Genomic DNA, 9461 nt, shown 5'->3' on the forward strand with positions numbered 1-9461 from the left:
ACCAATCAGAAACTCCCAAATGAACCGGAAGTGAGCTTTCTTTAAATGTTGGCACTTCCTAGTTCAACCTAGTTGCTGTAGCAGTAAGTTTGAGAAGAGTCAGCTGATGATGGAGAGTTCTGCAAGAGGTTCCACCTCCAGTTGGAGTCGGGTGGAGAGTTTGCAGCTCCAGTCATTTGGGAGTAGATGAAGAAGTTCTGCAGTTCTGAAACTCAGCAGTTCCAGAGTTCATGAAGGCTGGAATTCAGGATGCTGCTGAAAGGAAATCAAACTGAACCAGAGAAGATCTGGGAATTATGAAATTTCTGTTTTGGATGACCTCACGACTCCCGAGGTTTAGCTGTTCTTACGGAGACGCTGAAAAGTGGCTCGAAGTGGAACTTTACGCCGGAACTGACATATCTTCAGAAAGGTAAAAAGTCGATCTTCAACCAAAGTGTACCGTTGGGATAAGCTGGTCCAAAGGAGCGTGCATGTTCTGGTTAAAACAGACAAATTCCCTCACACATCTCTCTCAAGATAAACTTCATCTTTCCATCTTTAAAATTCTTCTATCTGCTAAAAATCATTACAGATATTTTTAGAAATGTCTGAAGCAAAGTTTTTCAATCACCGCCGTGTGGTTGACGTTTGTTGTTCTGCTGGAAGTGAGAAAACAATCGCCGTGTTTCAAAAACACAAAGTTTGTTTTCTCAGTCATCCAGGTTTGAAACCATTAGTGAAAAGGCCAGACTTCAGGGGTATCTGAGGCAGGCTTGAAACACAAGAGTCAGGGTGGCTTCTGGGTAATACCAGATGGCTAGACCTCAGACTGACGAAGCCTCTTGGATGAGGGGCGAAACGTTTCTTTTTAACAAAAAAACGAAGTCCAGATGACATGATTCAACCTTTTTTGTTGTTAATCGCCGTGTTGTTTACTTCCTGTAAAACTGATTAATAAGCTGTTGTTATTTTCAATTTTTGCCAATTAATGTAAATGTGTGATGTGTTAAACTTGATTCTGTTAATAAATGACCCACTGTCGTTGGTGAGTCAAAGATAATTAACGTCTCACGTCCACATTTTATTAAATTCAGATGCACGTCATTATACAGTCCAGAAAAATGAAAGAATCCGTTTAACAGTATGAATATATCAGCATATGTTCATACTACACAAATATATGCATGCATGTCCAAAAAGGCAACTTGAGGTAAGTTTTATTAATTTTGGACAAGTTTTAAAGTTAGAATTAAATTCTGCTAACACAAAACATGTTTATTTTTATTCCTAGCTTTAAAGTGGATATTAAAGTGATTAATTTTAAGTGATTGTTTAAAGTTATTTGATATTTTTTTAAATAAGGGGCAGATATAAGAAATTTTTTCTTCTTTCTGCACTCTTTTCATTCAATATTTTCTTTTTAATGATTTTTTAAAAATTTCGTTTCTTTTAAATGAATGAATTAAATAAAATAAAATGTTAAATGGCTTTAAACACCTGCTAAGTTCATGGCATAAACCAACAGACATGTTCCTGTTTTTAGTATTTTACATCACTTTATAATGTAGCTGTTTTTGTTTTTAATATAATTTTCAAATCATATGTTTTTTATGATTGTCTACTGTTCCAAAAAAGTTCAATCTGGTCCTCTGGACATTCAAAAAAACAAAAGCAAAACAAAGCAAAAAAAAAAACCACGCTTTCCACAGAGCAACTGTGTCAACTCTTGAAACTGTGCCTGCAGTCAACCTACTTCACATATGGGGAGCAATATTATAGGCAGAAACATGGGTGTGCTATGGGGTCTCCAGTTTCTCCTATTGTTGCCAACCTGTACATGGAGGAGGTAGAAAAGAGAGCCTTGACGTCCTTTTCAGGGACACCACCAAGTCATTGATTCAGGTATGTTGACGACACCTGGGTTAAAATTAAATCTCAGGAAGTCCAACATTTTACTGACCACATCAACTCCGTGGATAAATACATCAAGTTCACACGAGAAGATGTAAAAAATGGCAAGTTGGCTTTCTTGGACTGTGAGGTCTCAGTCTCGGATACAGGACATTTGCAAACCGAGGTGTACCGCAAACCCACCCACACAGACCAGTATTTGCAGTTTGACTCCCATCACCCTTTGGAGCACAAGTTAGGAGTCATCAGGACTCTGTATCACAGAGCAGACAGCGTCCCCACTAGCTCGGGAGCCAGGCAGAAGGAGAAATCCCACACAAGACAGGCTCTAGAGCAATGTGGATATCCTAACTGGGCCTTCCTGAAAGCAGAGAAGAAACCCAAACAGGACTCCAGTCAGCCATCAGGTGAAAAGGAGGAACCCAGACCCAGACCAGTGGTCATTCCATATGTTGAGGGGGTATCAGAGAAACTGAGACGTTTATTTTCTAAACATAACGTCCCAGTGGCTTTTAAACCCCAAAATACATTACGGTAAAGACTGGTTCATCCCAAAGATCCAGTCCCCCGGCACAAACAAAGTAATGTTGTGTATGCTGTTCAGTGTCAGGAGGGTGATCAGTCTTACATCGGGGAAACTAAACAGCCACTGGCCAAAAGGATGGCCCAGCACAGAAGATCAACATCATCAGGCCAGGACTCTGCGGTCTACACTCATCTCCAGGCCAGCGGTCACTCTTTCAAGGATGAAGATGTTCACATCCTGGACAGAGAGGAACGATGGTTTGAGAGAGGAGTAAAGGAGGCCATCTTTGTGAAAAGAAATCGTCCATCGTTAAACAGGGGTGGAGGCCTCCGGGTTCAACTGTCCCCCTCTTACAATGCTGTGATTGCTAGTATCACTCAGCCCTCTGTGAACAGTAAACAGCCATCAGGGTGTTAATGATCCATTGTTAGGCTGATGGTCCTGCTTGAGCATGTGATCAGTTGGTTTTGGTTGTCAGCAGCAAACTGGTTGATCCACTCTAAGAAGGTGCTATTTAAGAGACTGAGCTGAAAACAGCACCTCAGACTGAGGAAGTCTCTTGGATGAGAGACGAAACGTTTCTAGAATTTTTTTTTTGCTTTGTTTTGCTTTTGTTTTTTTGAATGTCCAGAGGACCAGATTGAACTTTTTTGGATTTTTCTACCTGGATTATTGAGCATGCATCAAGATATTGTCTACTGTTGTACTGATAAATATCTCCTGGAGGGTAAACTATATCTTGGCTGCAAGTATCAAGCTGAGAAATCCTTCATTTTCTACAACTGATAGTGGTTGGTCATTAATTATGATGAAGTTTAGCAACTTCTCGGTAAACATTTGAGCTCCGTGGTTTCAGCGATGTCTTCTTCTTGTTCCATCTGAAGCAGGCAGCCTGATTTGGGGCAGCCGCGCTCAGTCTGTCCCTCCTCAGAGGCGGGCAGATTGGACACGGCTGGCCGGGGTCGAGTTGCCTCTTTCCGGTTGAGCAAAGAGCAGCGCCCCGCTGAAGCCACGGAGCTCGAATGTCCATCGTAAAACTAACTTTACCGTGGTTTAATGTGGCGCTATGGCTCTGCGGACATTGCACGTTGCTCAGGTCGATCAGGTCTCTCTTGTAAATGAGTCCTCGAGGCTCAATGTGATTTACCTGTATAAATAAAGGTTGATTGATTGATTGCTGTCTTGTTTTGTGTGTTTAGTGTAAAATACTTCCACACAGAGGACATGTTTAGATGAAAAGTTTTTAGCTGTTAGCCACAGTGCTGCTAACTCAGTCCTCACGTTGTAGCTTGCTACAAACTATGAACTGGATTTCCTGAATGTGAGGCGGGTCTTATTACTCTGGGTTCATGAGACACGCCGCCGTTCAGGAAATCCATTCCATAGTTTGAAGACAACATGCCTCATGGTTCGGAAATATCGGCAGGTTGGGTCGGAAAAATCCGATACGTAAATTTTGCTGGTATCGGAGGCCGATACTGATACTGGATCGGCCCCATCCCTATGTTTAACCCTAGCTCTGCCACTGTCACTGATCCTGCAAACCTGGACTCCCTTCAGTCATATCTAAAACAGTCTGTTACCAATCTCGGGATAGTTTCAGACTCTGACTTTAAGTTTGATAAGCAAATAAATTCTGTTCTTCAAAAAAGCTTCTTTCAGCTAAGGCAGATGGCTAAGCTCAAGTCCGTCCTGTTCATATCCAACCTTGAAAAATTAGTCCATACATTTATTACAACCCGGCTGGACTTCTGTAACTCGCTTTATGTTGGGGTTAGTCAGGCTTCACTTTCACGTGTCCAGCTCGTACAAAGTGCTGCAGCTCGGCTACTAACAGGAACTCGCAGGTTTGAGCACATTACTCCAGTTCTGTCCTCTCTTCACTGGCTTCCTGTGCGTGTCAGAGTTTATTTTAAAATTCTTCTGCTGACATTCAAGTGCATTAACGGCCTTGCCCCCTCATACCTCTCCGACCTCCTTCATCCTTATGCTCCTTCTCGGGCCTTGAGATCATCAGACCAGCTGCTTTTGGCCGTACCAAAAACCAGCTGAAGCTCAGAGGAGATTGAGCATTTTCAGTCATGGGCCCTAAACTTTGGAACAATCTGCCCATCAACATTTGACAGGCCACCTCAGTCTCTATTTTTAAATCTCTCCTCAAATCACATCTGTACTCATTGGCATTTAACACAGTGTGATCTCATTTGGTATTTCGTTGTTGATGATTGTGTTCATCCATTTTGCTTTTACTCCCTGACATTTAACGCAGGGTGATTTGATTTAGTATTTAATTGTTTCTCATTATATTTAATGTTTTTATGCTTTTATTCATGTTGCTGTAATATCTTGTTATTAATATTTGATCCTGTGGTCTTTTTTGGTAAGTTACTGTTTTAAATGTGCTATATAAATAAATGTGACTTGACTAGTTTGCATTTCTGTGTATAACTGATGATTTATTTATTTATTTATTATTTTCACATTTGGCTCGTATTGTTGTTGTTGTTGTATAGAATTTTTATGTCTGCATTCCTTAACTATTAGGGGCCGCTGTGTAGAAGCAGTTAATAAATGAATATATTTGTGAACGGGTATTGGGTCACGTGGGTAATCAGCTGTCTATATAGTAGGAACCTTTCTTTGTGAGTTCAGGTGTTTCACGCGGAAGGGGGAAACGGTTTTCGACCACGTAATACGAAAGAAACTAGATGCTGTCAACAAATGCAAGCGTTGTGGAAATATGTATTGCCTTTAAATGGGCACAGATGAAACGTAAAGAATAAATGAATTACCTGCAAACGAGCAAGGACGGCTCTGACTTTAATTCATCTGACAAGGTAATAGTCAACACTACCCCAGTGTATCACCTCAGTGGCTTAAAGCATTGGCTTGGCCTCTACAAAAGTGTTCACTGAAAATCACCCAAGCAGAAAGCACACCAGTACTTCTCAAATGTTACAACTGAAGATGTAACAATTTAACAATGTCTGTGTGAGTGCAACTACAGTGTGCACTCCCAGGAAATTATTACCTGCAGTGTCCCCTCAGTGCAGACTGAAATAGGCAAAAGGACCTAATGAATGTTTCAGTCTTTCTCCCTCCTTAGATGCTTTAATCTGTCCTCCAGCTCTAATGTTAAAAATCTTGGTGTTATTTTTGATCAGGACATGTCTTTTATCCCCCACATTAAAAACGTTACTAGAACCTCCTTCTTCCACCTGCGTAATATCACTAACATTAGAAACATCTGATCTAAAGATGATGCAGAAAAACTGGTCCATGCATTTGTCACATCTAGACTGGACTATTGCAATGGTTTATTATCTGGGTGTCCAAATACTTCTTTAAAACGTCTTCAGTTGATCCAAAATGCTGCTGCCAGAGTCTTAACTGGAGTTACTGGGAGAGATCATATCTCTCCAGTTTTAGCTTCTCTCCATTGGCTCCCTGTCAAATCCAGAATAGAATTCAAAATCTTACTTCTAACCTACAAAGCTCTCAACAACCTAGCTCCAACTTATATTACAGATCTTATTGTTCCATATTTTCCTAACAGATCACTTCACTCTCAGACTGCAGGTTTACTTGTGGTTCCTAGAGTTTACAAAAACAGAATGGGAGGCAGATCTTTCAGTTCTCAGGCTCCTCTCTTGTGGAACCAACTTCCAATCTCTGTCCGTGAGGCTGACACATTATCCAGTTTTAAAACTAGGATTAAGACTTTCCTTTTTGCTAAATCCTATAGTTTGAGTCGGCTTGGGTTTCCTGAGCTGTCCCTTAGTTATGCTGCTATAGGCTTAGACTGCTGGAGGACAAACTGAACACAATTTTCACTCTGCTACTGTCTTTACTTACTCTGCTCAACCTGTTTTGTATTTGTAATTATTTTTTCTATCCTTAACATGTTTTTGTCTTTCAGGTACACCTGGACCTATATCTGGACCTGGACCTATATCTGGACCTGGACCTATACCTGGACCTACCATTCTGTGTTTGTCTGTCTCTCCTTCCTGTCCTCTCAACCAGCCGGTCAAAGCAGATGGTCTCTTGTCCTGAGCTGGTTCTGCTGGAGGTTTCTTCCTGTTAAAGGGAGTTTTTCTTTCCACTGTTGCCACTGTGCTTGCTCAGGATGGGAGACTGCAACGAAGCCAAGATTCAACTTGTCTGCTGATTCCTTAGATAGAGAACTTTACTAATTGGCTTTTATGTATGTGAATGTTCCTGTAAAGTCCCTGAGACAACTTTGTTGTGATTTGGCGCTTTATAAATAAACTGAATTGAATTGAATTGACCTTCTCCTACTCCGCTCCTGTTTCCTGGAATATCTTGCAAAAATATCTGAAGCTCTCGACCTTGACCTCTCTAAGTGGCTTCAAACATCTGTTCAGTTCCTGGCAAGAAGCAATGCAGACATGTTCCTGTTTTTTGGTTTTCTACACGCCTTATAATCTAGCTGTTTTCTTTTCTTTTTCTTTTCAATACTTTTCCTTTTGACTGTCCTTTGGTTGCTATTTTGATTTGTTTAAAAAAAAAGTTTTGTATGCCTCTTTTGTGACTGTCTGTTGTCGTCGTTACTCACTGTTGTCATTAACCTGAATCCCTCACTTCACTGCTCATTGAATTGAGAAAGCTCCTCGGATGAGGAGCGAAATGTCTTCTGTTACAAATAAAGTCCAGTTGTTTTTGTATTGAACTTTTTTGAACACTGTTGTCATCATCCTTTGTTATGAAATCAGGTCCCTCTTGTAAATGAGTCCCCGGGGCTCAATGAGATTAACCTGTCTAAAGAAAGGTTGAATGAATGAGATTCCATCCCACACAGCTGAGGGTAGGTTGCTTTAGATTAGTTACCAAGTGAGCTGGGCAACTTTACACTCTAGAAAAACTAATTACAGCAATAACTGTCAGCATCAAACTGCAATGATGCAAGATATATTATGCAAACAGCATATCAAATAAGCAAAATACATTTATCTGCATAATCACAACAGTTTATATTGGCCTACTCACTTTTTTTTTTTTTTTTTTTTTTTTTTTTTTTTTTTTTTTTTTTTTTTAATAGGATAGGAAAAAAGAAAAGACAAAGTAAGACTCCAAAATATAAGAAATATATACAAATAGAGCACACGTCAAAACACCCGGCCACTGTCTGTTCACCTGCAAAGAACATGACAAAACACAGCAACAAAATACATATGTATAAAGAACTTAAAATATTCATGGCTTTGCAGTAAGTTTCAATAAATATATATACCCATACCTACGCCTATATACATACATACATACATACATACACATGAATATACACTCACATACATATCTATATATCTACATATAAAGCCTACATAAACATCCCTGCTTCTATTTGTGTGTGGTTGTGAGCATGCATAAGTGTATAAGGCTTCTCTAATAGAACATTTATTAGTAATTGTGAAGCAGCAGAGACCCGACCCCCAAGACCAGAGGCAGACGAAAAAGTGGGGACCAGAGCCCAAGACCCCAGGAGGGACCCCGACCGCGGAGCCCCCAGAGCCACCCACACAGGGCGAACCACCCACCCACCCCCCAGAAGGGACCACAGGGGAGAACCGGAAGATCCCCACCAGCAACCACATACAGTGACCCCCCGGGGCCAACAGCGACAAACTCATAGGCCTCCGTCGGCACCCGCCACACCGATGTAGGTCCAGGTCCAGGCACCGAGGCCCGGGCACCGAGGACTCACACCACCCAGGCCAAGGCCCGACAGGGCCAGAGGACCCGAGCCCCACCAGGCAGACACCAGGCCGAGCCGACACACGCCCAAGCGCCCAGCCCCCGATACCAAGGGCCCCAAGCGCGCCGGCAGGCAAGGGCACACCCCACCAGGGGGCCGCGCGATAGGGGCGCGATGCCAAGCACCCCCAGTTGTATCAAAGAGGGGGCAGTCCGAGTCTCGGCCTAACAAATACCCATTCATACACATACACAATCACACTATCCCAACCTCAATCTCACATTCATTCACTCAAAGACATACAATAACGATACATTTCATTCTTATTCCCGATACACACTCTATACCCCCCAGGTCCAAGACATGTACCCGCCCTCTACAGGGGGCAGCCCATGCCCAAACCCAGGAGGTAAACCCATTCATTCCTGAGTGGAGAAGAGCCAATACCCCAGACCCGGCCCAGGCCATGCCCCGCCGACAGGATACCCCCCCACCATGAAGAGGACACGCCACCGACCACCCCCACACACCGCCAACAACCAAGCACGCACCCCCAGCCGACCGCCCGCCAGGCCCCGGCAGCCACCCCGGCCAGCGGGCCAACCATGGCACCCAAGAGCCAAGCTCAGGGGGTCCAAACAACCCCAGGGAGAGCACAGCGCCAGCACCGCCCATGGCAACCCCCAGACCCTGAACCCCCACATAGTCCTGGTCAACACCCGACGGCCTGCCCTTCTCCCGGACCCCACCCCCAGAATGGCAGTCAGGGAACTAGGTGGGTAGGAAGAGGAGAAAAAAATAAAATAAAATAAATAAATAACTAAAAATAAGACCCCGACACATACACCCCCACCCCTAGATGTGCTGTTGATGTGTGTTGTTGTATAGTGCCATTAAAAAGGAAAGAAGAAGGAGCAAAGGCTGGCATGGTGCCAGTTTCCCCTCCACCCCAACTCTATCCAAACCCTAGTGTCTAAATGCAACCGTTGTGAGCACAGGCACAGGGGGTGAGAGTAAGGTCATCCCACCACCCATAGCCATGTGCCCACCTCAAATTCCTATATATGAATGTCATGAGGATGTTATGAATGAATGTCTAAGGTGTACAATAAAATTGAGTCCCAGGTGGCTATGGTCAACAAAGATGTAAAATTGTTGCAGCACACCCGAGCCCAAACAACCCTAAATGTATGGAATTGAAATGAAGAGGGTGGAGGTGCATGGTGAGGGATGGGGAGAAATAACTGTGAGAGCAAATGCTCCCACAGGGGGTCAGCTCCCCCACTGACCCAACAGCCCCCCCCCCCCCCCCCCCCCCCCCCCCCC

The sequence above is a fragment of the Nematolebias whitei genome, chromosome 7 (genome assembly GCF_014905685.2).
Source record: "Nematolebias whitei isolate Nwh7 chromosome 7, NemWhi1, whole genome shotgun sequence".
NCBI lineage: Eukaryota > Metazoa > Chordata > Actinopteri > Cyprinodontiformes > Rivulidae > Nematolebias > Nematolebias whitei.